Here is a 16,554-nt window from a genome sequence, read left to right as displayed (position 1 = left end):
GGTTCTGACCATTTTTTTTTTTTTTAAAGCACTAGATCAATGCTTTTTTTTTTATTTAATGCTTTACATTGCAGAGGAGAGATGTGGGGTCTTATTGACCCCATATCTCTCCATAAAGAGGACCTGTCACTAATTATTTCTATCACAAGGAATGCATGCATTTCTTGTGATAAGAATAAGTGATTACAATTTTTTTTAAAAGGAACAGTGCAAAAATAAAAAAAAAACATTAAATAAATTTTTTAAAAAAAGTTTAAAGTGCCCCCATCCCCCTGTGCTCGCACATAGTGGTGAACGTATATGTAGGCCATGCCCACATATGTAAATGGTGTTCAAACCACACACGTGAGGTATCATCACGAACGTTGGAACAAGAGCAATAATTCTCACACTAGACCTCCTCTGTAACTTTACACTGCTAACCTGTAGACATTTATTAAAGCATCACCCATGGAGATTTTTAAATACCGCGGTTGCACGCCATTCCACGAGCGTGCGCAATTTTAAAGCGTGGCATATTGGGTATCTATTTACTCGCCGTAACATTCTCTTACATATTTTACAAAACAATTGGGGTATATATTGTTTTTTTGTAATCAAAGTGTATTTTTTTCTTAAAAAATATATATTCATTTTTAAAAACTGCACATTTCGGTTTTCGGCCAAGTGCATTTTGAATTCTCGGTTTGGGCACCCAAATTTTCATTTCATTGCACCACTAATTATTATTTATCAAGTTGTTATGGGTAAAGTTCCGCTTTAAATCAGGCCTTCCCTTTTCTCCCCTGTTGCTCCATAATGCTCACTTCTGGGAGTGAAGACAATATTTCCAGGTATGGGAAAGCATGTGACGTATTCCTCCTATTCCCACGTTACAGTGCTGGTGTTTGGTGATTGTCTGCTTAGATGCTCAGCACTTTTACAAGGGGTGGAAGGAAGCCCCGTGTAAGCTGACAGATGGTGGTGGTGGAACGGAGTAGCAGGAAAGTGAAGGAGAGGTAATTACAGTCTGTGCGGCTGGCAGGGCTGACATAAAAGTGAACCTTCTGCTTTGCCCTGTATAAAGCACAAGTTTAGTTGGGCTCATGGAATGTCATATATATTCTGTAAAAGGTAGTGCATATTTATTGCAGCTATACTACAGATACTCCATCAATTGCTTACAAACCACGTGTGACTCCTTTTTAATTAGCTCACAACACACTTTAAGTGAAACACCTTTTTTATTATGCACCTTATGTATGCTTAGAGTAAATGTGTCTCAAAAGTGTACAAAGTTCATCTTTGGTCATCCAAGTTTAACAGAAGTTTCCTAACTGAGTACCTTTATGACTCACGAAATCCTTCCCAGCAATACAAAATGTGTATTGTAAAATAGCTATAATAAAATATAACAACTTCCCACAACACTAACATGTTTGAAACATAAAATAAAATTATCAGTATAAAAAAAGCCAGTCTTTAAATACTTGCAATAAATCGGTGTTAATGTATTCAGTCTGATAAATGCTTATTTAAGCGCAGGGTTTTTCCCTCGTGTGAAAAGTAGAACACTGTATTTAATTTCGAGGAGGAAGGAAGAAAGAGAGAGAAAGTAATAGCATTATAAATAACATCAGCTCATCTACCATTTCCATATGCTGGGGAAATATGTGTAGAAACGCATTTTCCAGAGATGGTCTGGTGAATGGAAAAGCCCAACAATTACATCCATTATACATTTCTATTTAAATGTAAACATTCAAGCAAAAAAGTCTGCTTGTTTCACGCAGTGCAGACATAATAAGCCAACTGAACATTGTAAATACCAAAAATATAGCCAAGGCTGTAGATTACAGGGAATTCTTCTGTTCATTCACATTGATAATGAAATCTGTACATGACAGGTGTGAATAAATAAACATTTGCTTGGAGGTAAATCCTCTTACTTTCCCTCATCATCTAGTAGTGCATCCAATCATGCAAATATTTTACTGATCCTTAAATAATAGATTAGAATGGAATCTATAGTGGGCGAAATGTACAAATAAAAGCTCAGATAAAAAGTCTGAGGGTACCCATAATAACATTTTAGAAAATCAGATAAGCTTCGTCACAGGAGCGGCAACAACAGTAGCCATCTCTCATATCAGGATTGTGATGGGACATCCCACTTGGACCTTCTCATCACCTTACCGACCTTGGTGTAAAAGTTCTTCTGCTTCCTCTCAGAAGTCAGTCACTAACTGCAAAGACACCTACAACGTGTGTCAAAAAACAAACTCAAGAAAGAAACAGGGTGCTGAATTTGGATTTTCTGAGGGTCATTTGAAATTGTCACTGGTGCACCGGCTCTGGTTCAGCAGCACTCCACAAGACAGGGACTAACTTTAAGAAAAAGGGAAGGGACCCAAAGCTGACAATCTACATACGTACAATTCAATGAGAGTGCCAAACATCCAAGAGCCTAAGGGAAAAGGGTTTAAAGTATGAATAAATGCAAACCTTTTTGTTTTAGTTTCGGACAGAATGGAGATAGGTTAGAATGTCTATAAGGTTTTTATTGCTCTCTAGTTGTTTATCATTATCCTTGAAAGTGAAAGTAAAAGAAAATCCCAAATGTTGGGTTATCCCCAGAAAAGTAATAGAGGGGAAATCTTCTATTGGGGATACGTGTTCTGGGAACCTTGGGGGCCCCAAGGGTTTCCTTTAATATGAGGGATTTCCTCTCACTTCCTGTTTTGGGGCAGAAAGTATGGGATACAGATGGCAAAAAAATACTGACAGGGGTTATTACCCTCCCTTACTATAGTTCTATGGTTTTATAATTGGATGTTCATTTGGCTTTCTCATTGGACTGCATGTGACTCCTCATTAAACAGACTGGTGTAATGGAGAAAGGACCAGTGGCACACTCTAGAAGTCTTCTGCACAAAAAAAAAACAAATTGGAAGGCTACAATGTCTAAAACCTGTTGCAATATATACATTTCTTGTCAGAGGCTCCTCATTGGTTCTACTCACTGCTATGTAAAGTCATTCACTGTCCCAAAAGTGTCAGATGTGGGCAGCTCCAAGCATATTGCTTCCAGTGGCAACAGACTAGTTTGCTACAAGGAAAATCACAGTTTAGTAAAGCCATTCTCTGCTGAAAGTCCAAAATCCCACTGCACTGCTCTAAATGAAATCCCGCTTCTCCACTCCATTCGTTCAAACAGATCTGACCTTAGATTGTGTGGCAAACTGTAGAAATATATAGCATGTGACCTTCTTTCCACCTAAACAAAATTAAATCCTTGCTTGCTTCACCTGGTAACCATTGTTAATGAGGTCAGGAAGTCTTTGGGAAAGGTCTAGGATCTGCTTTTTAGCGATTCTAAAGGTTCATTTTTTTTTCTGTAAAATAACAAACATGTCTATACTAACCTTCTGTGTGCAGTGGTTTTGCACAGAGCAAGCTGGATCCTCCTCTTCTTGGGGCCCCCGCAGGCTCTCCTGGCTCCTCCTGTCTGTTGGGTACCCCCACAGCAAGCAGCTTGCTATGGGGGCAGCCGCAGCTTGGTCCCGCCCCTCTCTCCTCATTGGCTGACTGACTGTGATTGACAGCAGCGGAAGCCAATGGCTCCCACTTGCTGTCTCAGCCAATGAGGTAGAAGAGACCCGGGACAGCCGAGGCTGTCATTCACATCGCTGGATCGCGATGAGGCTCCGGTAAGTATTGAAGGGGCTGGAGGCACTGCTACAGACAGAAGGTTTTTTACCTTCATGCATAGAATGCATGAAGGTAAAAAACCTTCAGTCTTTATAGCCACTTTAACTGTGTTGGCCTACACTGGCGATTAAATCTCTACTACTGAAAGACTGATATGTTTGTTGACAGGTATTTCACTAGCATTATATTGATTTTGGTGTGCTATGCATTATGCAACTTCCATTGTTCAGCCAAATCCATTGGTAGGAAAGAAACTCAATCAATAGTGTAGTCATGGGCTTCACATATTATAAAGCCGTAAGTTTTTTTTTTTACCTTAATGCAGAGAATTCTGCACCTTCAGTGCAGATGATCCCCCACAGCTCCTGCTATACTTACCTCGATCTTGATCCAGCGCTGTGCCTAGGAGCAGCAGCACTGTCCCTCCTCACAGGGCAGAATAATAGTAGCGAAAGCCTTCGGCTACCACTGCTGTCAATCAAATTCTCTGACGAAGGAGAAGGGTGTGGGGCTGAGCTGCGCTGTCTGTGTCTAAAGACGCAGGCAGCACAGACTGGGATCGAGCCCACATGAATGTCCATATAGGCAACGAAGTCCTATGGAGGCACTTACAGAAGAGGTGGAGCCAGGGGCTATGGCAGGGGACCCCAATCACTTTAATCTGTCAGGTGGATAAGCAAAGCTCTGTGTTAAAACTCTCCACCAGTGTGTTGAAGCAGTATGGAAACTCTGTGGAACAGTTTATAAACGCATTCGCTAAGCAGATATTTGCCCCATTTATAAAAAACATTTGTCATCTGCTGATCAGATTTGCTGGTTCAAGTAAAATTCAGGGCTTGCCAACACCTGCTTTTCCATGGTAAATAATACTAGCTGTAACACTTATCCCATATATCAGAAGGAAAATGTAATTTCTTTGCCCATTAGCCAAATATATTCATTTTTTCAAATACTTTATGTTGATTATGCATTTTACAATATAAAAGCTATTAAAAATGTTGTCAGGTTATGCAATTATGTCCATGCACTCTGTTTTAGCAAACCCTTTAGTTTATTACAGACATTTGTCAGGTACTCAGGGGCTTCTAACCTCAGCTCTAGATTCCCTGAGAACAAACAACCTACAAATATCAATCCATTATACAGGATGGCTCCATACATTATAAGCTGACAGATCTTCATATTCAGTATACCGGACAACATTCTGAATATAAATCCTTCCTCAGGTAACCTAAAGCGTCATTAAATCAACATCATTAAAAATTGGCAGTGCATGCTGTATTACATGCTGTTCATATTCACTTAGTCACTATGAGATTTGTTTTCTATATTCTGCAAAAAACCTGGTTGATCCTGCTGTTCATTGTCTACCTCCCCTTGTCTGTGTCCCCATTGCAACCTTAGATTGTGCAGACCAGCTGTTGCCACATCTACTAAGCATGCTCCAGTTTCATTTCCCTTCTAAACTGTTAATTTCCCCTTTTTTTCTTATCTGTGCAGTCCACATAACAATAGGGTCACACGTGTGGGCATATACACTGCAGATAAATGACAGCCCACAACCTCCCTCTTCCTCCATGCCCACTAAACAGCTAAGCACAGTGGGGGTGGGATAGCATGTTACTTAATAGAAGAATCACCTCCCTGTAATTCTAAGCACATACAAACAATAGACACAGGCTGGACGGGCTTAAACCATGCTGTGATTGGCAAAACCTCCCCATAGATAGCCAACACCAAGTTTTTGCACAAAAATAATAAATATTTGAATTCAAGTACAGGTTTGTATGCTGAGTTGAAACATTTATTTGATATTTATGTAGCACTACCCCCTTAAGGGTTGTTTAGTAATTTTTGAGTTAACTGTCAATCTGGACCTCTTTCTGAAAGCCCAGCCTCTGCTGGCACCACCGCACTCTTGTGACCCGAATAAGTCACCACTGTAAAATGGACTCACACATAAGTTAGCGTAAATCAATATGAAGTTTACATTGAGTTTAAACGTAGCTTGATAAAAAAACACAAAAAAATCATTGGCATATGCAGCAATATAATCACTCTGGTCAACTTTAAGTAAAAGTAACAGTATCCACAGAAAAGTACCAGTAACTGTTCGCAGGCCTGCTTTCAGAAATAATCCACTGCCTCTAATCTGAGGTGACTGTTGAATCCCAAGAAAGCAAGAACAACTATCAACTAGAAAAGCTATAATTTCTGGGGAAATTGTGTGACGTGTTCTTGCCTCCACCAGTAGTCTACAACTGCAGTGGGCGGAGTAGCTGGGTGGAGTGGCCGGAGTAACTGTTGTGTGGTTGGAGTGACTGGAGTAACTGTTGTGTGGTTGGAGTGACTGGAGTGAGAGAAAAACAGGTGGCGCACACACCTAGTGCATTATCCAAGGTTTATTGTAGGAATTAAATCATAAAAACATACTCACAGACGAAGCATGTATCTAAAAAGCATAGAAAAATGACAATGGCCACAACGGCAGGCAAGGTGTTCTCACTGTCAGTGCGGTCAAATGGCTGACGCGTTTCGGGGACGAATCCCTTTCCTCAGAGCTGATGACCAACCTCTGATGCTGATGCACGATGAATGGAAAGTAAAGTGAGAGCCCTGCTGTTGCATCAACAGCAGGGCTCTCACTTTACTTTCCATTCATCGTGCATCAGCATCAGAGGTTGGTCATCAGCTCTGAGGAAAGGGATTCGTCCCCGAAACGCGTCAACCATTTGACCGCACTGACAGTGAGAACACCTTGCCTGCCGTTGTGGCCATTGTCATTTTTCTATGCTTTTTAGATACATGCTTCGTCTGTGAGTATGTTTTTATGATTTAATTCCTACAATAAACCTTGGATAATGCACTAGGTGTGTGCGCCACCTGTTTTTCTCTCTATCCAGTGGCTGATTTCCCCGTCTGAGGAGGGCTGCACCCCTGGAACATTTCCTTTTGGTTGTCGCTGTCCTGGTACCCTTGGCTTCCCTTTTGGCTGTGCATATCTTGAGGCGCTGGAGAGTACATACGCTATCCGGAGTGACTGGAGTAACTGTTGTGTGGTTGGAGTGACTGGAGTAACTGTGAAAAGGTTGGACTGGGCAGAGTAACTTCATGGAGTGGGTAGAGTAACTATGTGGAGTGTTTGGAGTGAGTAAAGATAGTAAACATTACACTAACCAATTGATTGATCAAATTTAAAAAGTGCACATGGCAAGCTTGATAGAGTGAGAAATGCATTTCAACTTTTAATTATTTATATAGCACATTTAATTGCAATGTTGTTGCCCAAAGTGCTTCACAGTTACATTAAAACATACATTTATAAAAACATTAGCAGCATTATCACCTCAAATACTCTCTAGTGTAGAAAACTTATTTCCAAACCTTTAACCAGAAGCCGGCCAAACTGTTACAAATTCAAAATTAGATTTCAAATAGGGCAGAGAAGAGCTGTTAAAAACAAACTGCTCCAAATTGCTCACTTCACTGGCATCTTCAAATGGTCGTAGTTTTAAAAACTATAAATCCTACAGCGAAGAGCTTTATATTGTGAGAATCACAAGACCCAGACCTACATTTTGATGCATAGTATGTCTCTGAAATATTAAAAATGAAGGCACGGTCAGAGTTTAGAAATTGCCCTTCAAATTTGAGGTGGCTAGAGTGCAGTTTCAATAAATGTCAATGGGCGGCATGAGTTGCAAACAAATGGTCATATTGTGAAAACTGCCAGGACTATGGCTTAGCCGAGGACATTCTCAGTGGCAGCAGGGATAGCTGAACATGTTGATATAAGATTTGTGTAGGTGGGCTTGAAAATGAGGGAGTGGTGGCAGTTTAGAAATCATATCCTGATTTTTCATCTTACACTCTAGCTTTTGTCAGCTCCCACTCTAGTTTTGAACATTCCGCCATTCATTCCTATGGGACCAATTTCACCACAAAAACGCTGATATTTCGTGAACCATTCAGCAAAAAGTTCCACAAAGTAATAGCACACCAATCGGGAACAATCCGTACGTTTCGGTATATTACTGTCTATGTAGTGTAAAAACCGTGGGAGGAGTTAGGGTGGTGAATTTGGCTATAATAATAAGAATATATAGGTGAGATAACAGTAAGTGGTCTTGCCATGAAAGAACACTTATTAACCAGGTAAGCTCATCGTGGACCCTCAGAACCTGATGAAAAGGATTGGATTTGAAATTTGAGAGATCTTTTATCTATAATTACCAATGTCCCTTTAAAAACAATATGAAGTCTTCTGCATGCTAGTTGGGTCCCAATTGATGTAAAGATGGTGTAGATGGTCTAAGGTGTAGATGATAGTTAATAAGTACTTCTCCTCTTAATGGTGGTGAACTGATGTAAAGTCCCTTTTAAGGCACTAAACAAATACAGATGTGAAGTAGCAAAGTGGAACAGTTGGCATAAGTGTCCGTAAGCATGAACAATTCTCTCTCTCTGGGTGATGAGGGCCACAGGCAACAGTAGTCGAAATCCTGTTCAACTGGGAAGGGTAACTTGCTATTTCAGTTGGCACAGCTGCATTCTGTCCTGCAGCTGTATGTCCTGCGGTCAGCTTGGATGATGAGACTGTAATGCAAACCTGTTCCAACAATGGTGGTTGGGAGAACTAGGCCGCAAACTAAGGTATCTATATGTAATTTGTTCAACTACTGTATGTACAGGTAGATAGCAGATGTGATGAAATTGTCAGTGTTCTCTCAGTTTGTGGGTGTATGGGACTCTCACCCGATTAATGGTGTTCAGCAGGTCTTAGCGGTCCGTCTTTCCTTGCAGATGGGGGCCCCCACAGACTCTCCGCTCCTGATTTGGTGTCCTGACTGGTTTCCTGCTTGCAAAGTGGATCGCTGGGCAGTGTGGCAAGACTAATGATCAACAGTCTCTTTCTGCTGCTTCTCCTTCTCGGACTCTGGCTCCTGGTCCAACACTCCGGCCGTCAGCACATTTCCTCCTCTCTCGATCTCTCCCCTGTCACTTCCTGGCCAGTCTCCCATGCTTTGAGTTATATATGCCCCTGCCTACACGCAAGATCCTCTGGGAAATGTAGTTTCCCGCAGCACTGTTCTTCAGTAAAGTCCTGCAATTCGGCATACAAGTTCACATGGCTATTCTTCAACATGTGGCAGCTGCCACTGTTCTGCAGAACAATAAGATCTTGTGTTGGCTTCAATATCCTGCATTAGACATGTATAGCAGGGTGTTGTTACATTTATTATGTATTGTATTTTTTTTGTGACTGGCAGCAGTAGACTAGAAGCTCCTCCTGCTCAGGTTTCCATGCAGATGAGCTGGGAAAGAGTTGGGTCATGTGCAGGGGCGGACTGACCATTCCAGCACTCGGGCACTGCCCGAGGTCCCGGGGTTAGTACGGGACCCCATGAGATGCCCCTGATACTTTTCATAGGCGTTTTTGGGTGTGGTTTGAGTGTGGGTGAAGATACAGGGGCCCCATGATCCCCTATTGCCCAGGGGCCCCATGAGTTGCCAGTCCACCCCTGGTCATGTGACAGCTGAATATCAACTATGAAAAAATGTACCTAGATTTTTTAAAAATTAAAATACATTTACATCATTCATATACATAACGAGAAGGGATAATGTCAATTAAACAAGGTAGATTTACTGTCACTTTGAGGAAGCGCAAAGTTATGCACTGTCATGGACTGATATTTGTGGGGTGTTTGTTTCCAGCAAATGATGTCAGAGAATGTGTCAGACTCACCAGCACTTCTACAAATACACCCGTTTGTTCTTAAGGCTTATACCAGCTTCTTGACCAGTGCAGGTAAAAAACCTGCCGTTAATTATATATACTGTACGTATTTTTTGTTGTAAATCTCAAGTTGTTGGTGCATTCCAGAGGACAGCACCCATGCAGCTGCACACATTACATTTTCATTTGCTACACCTTATACCCGAAGTCTCAGTATTCAATTACAATTAAATTCTCAATGCAAATTAAATGAAGCAGAAGATGGGGAATTCCAATTTTGCCTTAGTGATAAGTCCAGGAGAGGAATTCCTCTTCCACTGCCTTCTCCACGGTGCAATTATTGGGGTAGAAAAAATATATAAAATAAAGGATTCATAAAAGGTACCAGTGGTAATTTTTCAGGTTTTCAGCTGCTGTCAGGAATGCCACAAGGCAAACTGTGAGGTTTATCTCAGCATTTTTATCTTGAAGTAGAATGAGACACATGAGCACACCTTAAATGTTTGTTTCATTTCATCTCGGATGCATGCGTTAATTGAAGAATGTAATTTCATCATATTCATTATGTTGAACCAATTCATTTCATATCTTCGGCATTTGTTTCGTATATTCTTTGGTCTGGGTGGATTTGAAAAATGTTTGCCATTTCTCCGAAAGATTGCTATATATTTGATATATTATGCAATCAAACGGATTTGAAATTTTCGGATGCTAGTCTCAACACACCAAGAGAAATGACATTAGCTGGACAGTATCAACTGGTGTCTTGTGCATCTGCATTAACGAATAGAACAAAATTGGGATCCATTTGAGATCTGGATCCGCATTAACTAACAAATTCGAAAATTGAATTCAAATCTATAGCCTCAAAGTGAATTACTATCATATCATGTGATGTCATCTGAATGAAATGAATGCATTAAATAATAATTAAGTAACTTTTTCAGATTCATTGCCATTTGTTTATACACTGCTCAAAAAAATTAAAGGAACACTTTTTAATCAGAGTATCAAGTCAATTAAACTCCTGGGATATTGATGAAATTAACAACAGGTGCACTAGATGGGCAACAATGAGACAACCCCTAAAACAGGAATGGCTTTACAGGTGCAGGCCACTGATGGTTTTTTCCATACTCATCTTTTCTGACTGTTTTTCACTAGTTTTGCATGTGGATAGGGTCAGTGTCACTACTGGTAGCATGAGGCGATACCTGGACCCTACAGAGGATGCACAGTCAGTCCAACTCCTCCAGGATGGCACATCAATATGTGCCATTGTCAGAAGGTTTGCTGTGTCTCCCAGCACAGTCAAGAGCATGGATGAGATTCCAGGAGACAGGCAGTTACTCTCGGAGAGCTGGACAGGGCCGTAGAAGGTCCTTAACCCATCAACAGGACCGTATCTGCTCCTTTGTGCAAGGAGGAACAGGATGAGCACTGCGAGAACCCTACAAAATGACCTCCAGCAGGCCACTGGTGTGAATGTGTCTCACCAAATAATCAGAAACAGACTTCATGAGGGTGGCCTGACATCCTCTAGTGGGCCCTGTGCTCATTGCCTGGCGCCATAGACCTTGATTGGCATTTGCCATTGAACACCACAATTGGCAGGTCTGCCACTGGTGCCCTGTGCTTTTCACAGATGAGAGCAGGTTCACCCTGAGCACATATGACTGACGTGAAAGGGTTTGGAGAAGCCGTGGAGAAATTTATGCTGCCTATAACATAATTCAGGATGACTGTTTTGGTGGTGGGTCAGTGATGGTCTGGGGAGGCAAATCCATGGAGGGACAGACAGACCTCTACAGGCTAGACAATGGAACCCTGACTGCCATTAGGGATCGGGATGAAATCCTTGGACCCATTGTCAGACCCTACGCTGGTGCAGTGGGTCCTGGGTTCCTCCTGGTGCACGACAATGCCCGGCCTCATGTGACGAGAGTATGCAGGCAGTTCCTGGAGGCTGAAAGAATTTATACCACTGAATGGCCCCCATGCTGGCCTGACCTAAATCCAATAGAACACCTCTGGGATATCATGTTTCGGTCCATCTGACATCACCAGGTTGCACCTCAGACTGTCCAGGAGCTCAGTGATGCCCAGGTCCAGATCTGGGAGGAAATACCCCAGGACACCATCCATTGTCTCATTAGGAGCATGCCCCGATGTTGTCAGGCATGCATACAAGCACGTGGGGGCCATACAAACTACCGAGTACCATTTTGAGTTGCTGCAATGAAATTTCAGCAAAACGGACTAGCCTGCTACATTATTTTTTCTTTTTGATTTTTGGGGTGTCTTTAAATTCAGTCCTCTGTAGATTGATAATTTTCATTTTCATCAAACGATGGGGCATCCTTACATTCCTAACACATTACCCAGTCCATATCAGTATAGATATCCAGCATATTTTTCCTCATTGAGATCTGATGTGTTTTCAAAGTGTTCCTTTAATTTTTTTTGAGTAGTATATATACATTTTGATATTCAGATACATCTAAAAGTCAGAAAATGAAATTATCAGCTGAAAAATGAATCAAAATTAAATGAATCGCACATATCTAGAATGAGATGAAGTTAAACCACACACCACATCATTATAATATGACTGTGCAATATCCTTTTAACTCTAACAAGCATTATGCAGTGCAAGAGCCATGGGTGGACTGACAACTCATGGGGCCCCCGGGCAATAGGGGATCATGGGGCCCCTGTGTCCTTGCCCAAACTCAAAAAAGCCTATGAAAAAGGTACCAGGGGCATCTCATGGGGCCCCCTACTGACCCCCGGGCCCTCAGGCAGGGCCCGAGTTTCCAAATGGTCAGTCCGCCCCTGGCAAGAGCCTAACGTTTTTGACACTAATTTATTGAATAGATAGGTTCTCATATTACAAAGTTTTGGAATCTCAGAGGAGATTTTACACAGACTGTAACATGTATGGTGTGACTAAGATTTAGCTTAGTAAAGTGTCACTTATGGACATGCAAGCACCTTTATTACAGATTTCCTGGAGTTCTAAGGAGACCACAATCCCAAGCCTTTCTGATATACAAATTTTGCCATCTGCTGAAATTGAGAGTCTGGCTGAGCTTCTTCAGTCTACTACTAGCAAACAAACGTCCTTAAAGAGGAACCACACTGCATCTGAGCACCACAAACCAAAAATGCTATTAATTAATTTTCAGTATTTAAAACAATCTCCCCCATCCATACATGTCACCATGCTTTATTTTGCTGAGAAATTACTTTGAAAAAGACCCCCTAGCATTTCTAAACATTGCCATCTGGAATAAGGGCAGATGATTCATGTAGAATTTAGTCATGGAATCAATCTGCCCTTAGCTCAGGCACGCAGACCCCTCTCCTCCTGAAACCTCCTGGGGTGTATGACATCATTTGCCTAGGCCTGGAAAGCAAGAGGTAACTGAAGAAATGCAAAAAAATAAAACAGTTTAACAAAAGCAAATATGACTTACTATTTGCAGTATTACTGCTAACTGCTTAAGGATTAAATATAGTCAATGTTGACTGACAGAGTGAAGCTCTGCTTTAACGGTGATGGGCAGTTAGTAAAGTGTAGGCAGAGGGAAGACACAGGGCCAGGTTCCTGACTGTGAGATGGTCAAAATGTGTACAGCAGAGGGCCCAGAGTAGTATCAATCCATACTTAAGTCACAATCTGACTTTAGATAAAGTTCTTTCATATATATATATATATATATATCAAATCTGTAAAATGTAATTTCAGATAAAAGCTTTAGATTGTAAGCTCCATGGGCAGGCTCTCCTATACTTTCTGTATTGAACTATTTTGTAATTGTACTGATCACTTTTATATTGTAAATTGCTGCGTAAACTGTTGCCGCTATATAAATCCTGTATAATAATAACAATAATTTAATGTAAAGTGTATAGTTTCTCTTTATTCCTGTCTTAGCCAAGACTAGTGTTGCTTCCAGAGAATTTAAACCACAATACTGTTTCTGTGATTTTTAAGTGTAGGCCCAATGAAGCTGGCAGGGGGAATGGCCTACTTTCAGGCTGGGTATGAACCAGAGGCTGCTTTGGATCGTGGTGCAATTCTTTTTGCTGCTGTAATCGGTAACATCCCTGGCTATCAACTATTTAGTATTCTCAGGCTAATAAAATGCCCCAGCCTTCCAGCCACTATGGGTTACTACACATTGCCCTTTAAACTAGATATCAATAAGCCATGCTATTCATAAACTCAGCATGCATGGAGCAAAAACAATGCCAAATAATCAAACCGAATGCAAGAACCAGAAATAGTTCAGCTAACATACAGTATAGACAATCCAGTAAAAAAAGCACTATTGGTCACAATTAGAATTAAACCTCAATGTAAAAAAACGAAATAGTTAAATAAAAAAACAAACAAACCAGTAACAGTTGTTGGATTACTTAAGTATACCTGCCAGGCTTATTTAAGGTCAGTACAAAATGCAAGGATCGTGTGTAAAGAGATACCCCGCGTACACTTACCTACACTGACCCCAGGGGTAAAACACAGCCACACACTTTGATATGTAAATTGAAAGCTGACCCCACTCTGTCACCTCCTGAACCTTCTGATTGGCCTCCTACTATGACGGACAGCCTGACTGGTCTACGGGAAGGAGTGAGATGGACAGGCCGGCTCCCAGCACTGCTGCAAAGTGTCAGAATGTCCATATCGGTGTTCTTCTGTACTCAGGGCTCCTGGGGTTACATAGTTAGTCTGGCTGAAAAAAGACAAAAGTTCATCTATTTCAACCATAGATATTTCAAGCCTTTGATGGTGACTGGTGTTGATTTACGGAACCAGTTGCTGGGGCACTATGGGTTCCTGTACTCGGCACACAGTCACTACACTTTGCATTACTGAATGAGCCCTGATCACATCTCTTCATAAAAGACACAAACTGCCTATTCATGCGTGTGCGTCTATACATGTATGTGTGTTCATCTAAACCAAGCAACAACATGAAAAGGAATAAGAATGTAATGCGTTTGCCAATGTTGTGAAGGTATGATTATCTAACGAATCACATCAACCCGATCCATACAGCCAAAGATGAATATATTGACTGTCCCACCTCACTGCTGTAATAATCTCATCATTTCAAGGGCACTACACCAATCTAAGATTGTCCCTGTCATACTGTTATGTCAATGCAGCTATACACATACCAGCCATCGCTGAAGAGTGACAGATCCATACACTAAATGCCATAACAGGAGAATGGAGTACACAACCGGCACAGTCACATCTATAAACAAGGTAGACACCACTCCAAACATCCACATTTCACAGTCCCACCCCAGCCCTGTACTAGTCCCTGATTCAAGATTCATGGTAGATACGATCTCTTACAACATGGCACTATCCATAGCTGAGTGATATGATTGGAAAAGATGTGTCTGTGAATGTTGAATGGATCTCATGTGAATGCTGAATGGATCTCATGTGAATGTTGAATGGATCTCATGTGAATGCTGAATGGATCTCATGTAAATGCTGAATGGATCTCATGTGAATGCTGAATGGATCTCATGTAAATGTTGAATGGATCTCATGTGAATGCTGAATGGATCTCATGTAAATGTTGAATGGATCTCATGTGAATGCTGAATGGATCTCATGTGAATGCTGAATGGATCTCATGTAAATGCTGAATGGATCTCATGTGAATGCTGAATGGATCTCATGTGAATGCTGAATGGATCTCATGTGAATGTTGAATGGATCTCATGTGAATGTTGAATGGATCTCATGTGAATGGATCTCATGTGAATGCTGAATGGATCTCATGTAAATGCTGAACGGATCTCATGTGAATGCTGAATGGATCTCATGTATTGAGTTTCAATGTTTCTTTTTGTATTTGAATGTGTCCATAATAAGATGTAAGCTCAGACGTGTCCATACAAATGGGGTATATCGGGTCACACATCCAGATGAGCCCATTGTATTCCATAGACACGGCCAGAGATTATACACTGCTTTTACTGTAGAAACAGTCTAGAGATAGGAGGAATACACCCCGCTGTGTCACCACCCCCACAACAAGCGGGTCTACGCAGGCATCCGCTGGGCTCACACTCACAATAAACACTACAAATCCACTGTCAGGGGGAAACAACCACTAGACACACATCATCCCAATCAGCCACCCCCAGCCAGCAGCCATCCTCCTGCCTGCCATTCATACAAGTGGAGTGAGCCATCCAGGAATGGCAGGCTGAGGGCTGGTGTCCCCATTGTACACAATGCTCCATCCTCCACAGGCCAGCCTGCCCCAGCACTGACACACACCGAGATGACAGGACTGGCACAGGAAACACACAGACAAAGCCCAGCTGTCAGCCCCAGACACACACATTCCAGCACAAGCAGCACCCCCTCCTGGCATCTGTATGGCTGCCATCCATGGCGCTGCTGCTGCTGTACACTGACCGGGAAAGGATGCCCGAAATGGGGAGCCAGCGCAGAGCTGCTGCCTCCAGGAGAGGAAGGAGCCGGGCTGCCATCCATTGTTACCCAGGAGAGGACCAGCTGGGATTACCTTAGCAACCAGAGAATCCGCTTCTCCTCCTCCTTCTTCAGCGGCTTCCTCGGCTCCGTGCGCTCTGCCTTCACAGGAATAGAGTGCGGGGAGCCCGGGGCATGATCCTGACAAGTGCAGCCCCGAGACCGGCTCAGTGTGCGGAGGGAGGTGGGCAGGCAGCACCAGGGTCCCCCGGAGACAGGTCCATCCCTGTGTGTGCTCAACACTGGCTGACGATGGATGGGAATAAACAGGACAAGCTGCTTCCCACCTCCTCCTCCTCCTCCCGCTCCGAGGATGCTGCAGTAGCCGGAGCGCTCTCTGATGGAGCTTTGTGGTAGTATGGAGCTATGGAGGAGGATAGCATCCCTCATCCCTCTCCCCGGGGGGCGCATGTTCGGCGGCCGCTCCATAGATGGCGCTGTGCACGGTCCGCCCTCTGTGTACAATGGGATCATTGGCTGGCTGGAGGTCAGGGAGCAGGCTGTGTGCTTTGTGTGTGGCACAGTTCATTCACCTCAGCTCCACAGTCCCCACAATATAAAGCCGGGTGTCCAGGCCCTATTCACAAAG

The 16,554-nt window shown here is 42.4% G+C and overlaps 1 protein-coding gene across 2 annotated transcripts in view; it reads right to left on the bottom strand.

The window, feature by feature from the left end:
- The window catches only part of RGS6 (regulator of G protein signaling 6), a 577,949-nt gene extending 561,610 nt beyond the window's left edge, over window positions 1-16,339 (bottom strand). Inside the window, exon 1 of one of the 2 annotated variants that reach the window (XM_089686857.1) lies at window positions 16,000-16,339. The gene's annotated coding sequence lies outside the window, so the exon portion shown is untranslated. The remainder of the gene's footprint in view (window positions 1-15,999) is intronic. The other variant, XM_089686858.1, reaches the window with a different exon arrangement.
- Between the last annotated feature and the right edge of the window lie 215 nt (window positions 16,340-16,554).

The sequence above is a fragment of the Staurois parvus genome, unplaced genomic scaffold, assembly GCF_062004578.1.
Source record: "Staurois parvus isolate SC_StPar_1 unplaced genomic scaffold, SC_StPar_1.0 ptg000414l, whole genome shotgun sequence".
Classification (NCBI taxonomy): domain Eukaryota; kingdom Metazoa; phylum Chordata; class Amphibia; order Anura; family Ranidae; genus Staurois; species Staurois parvus.
Note: the sequence above shows the minus strand (reverse complement) of the source record. Positions and strands in the feature narration are given on the sequence as shown.